This window comes from Etheostoma spectabile, chromosome 14 (genome assembly GCF_008692095.1).
Source record: "Etheostoma spectabile isolate EspeVRDwgs_2016 chromosome 14, UIUC_Espe_1.0, whole genome shotgun sequence".
NCBI lineage: Eukaryota > Metazoa > Chordata > Actinopteri > Perciformes > Percidae > Etheostoma > Etheostoma spectabile.
The window spans coordinates 22634087-22634988 of record NC_045746.1 but is presented as its reverse complement, the minus strand read 5'-3'; the positions used below and the strand labels follow the sequence as shown (position 1 = coordinate 22634988).

The 902-nt window shown below is 38.0% G+C and overlaps 1 protein-coding gene across 2 annotated transcripts in view; it reads left to right on the top strand.

The window, feature by feature from the left end:
• Positions 1-902, top strand: part of thsd7aa (thrombospondin, type I, domain containing 7Aa) — a 213050-nt gene that overhangs the window by 165681 nt on the left and 46467 nt on the right. The window lies entirely within an intron of this gene.

Below are 902 nucleotides of genomic sequence, written 5' to 3'. Positions count from 1 at the left end.
AGTTTAGAGAGTTTAGAGAGCCTCCGAGCCGCAGCTAGTGAAAGCGCCGCCACATGCACTCTGACGCTTGCAAGATTAGGACTCGCTGGATTTTTGCCAGGATTTTTGACCAATCAGAGGAGACTGTTTTGACCAACCTGGAAGTGAGCGTAATAGGTAACCTTTAAACAACATGCTATCCCATAGAGCTGTAGACTAGTCATACTAGATGCTTCAATCTCAATCTCGCGCATTCACTCTAATAGTAATAATAAATCATCAGTTTGAGCATTTCACAGAATTCTGTGAGACCAGGCTGGATGTGCTGCATCACCGCTGGTGCTAGAACAAACAGTAAGTTTCCATCCACTTGTCAATCAAATTATCTGAAGAATAGAGCTGGTGAAAGTGTGTTTCCATCCAACGGCTTTAAAGCAAATAAAAACCTGACCATGATGTCACATGCAGTCTTGCGATCAAAGCGTTGTTGTTTTCTTATTATAGCTTGATATGTCACTATCAGCTGGCACATTAGCACTATTACAACTTATATATTATAATTTATACAGTATTGATCATTTTTTGGTAGACGGCACAACCCATATTGTCTAGAAAAACTTTGTTCACAAAGGTTTGCTTGAATGTTGTATGATTCAATGCGAAAATGAACGGAAATACATTAAAATGTCTAAAATCAATTTGATATACCAATCTGATCACAAAACATCACGTGACGTTATTACTCACAGGTCTTTATTCGCGTTAAAGCCGTTGGATGGAAAAACACTTTCACCAACTTTATTCGCATTACTTTTTTACCAAACTTCAGACAACTTGATTGACAAGTGGATGATAGATAGATAGGTAGATAGATATTTATTGATCCCAAAAAATCGGAAATTACAGTGTTACAGCAGCACACA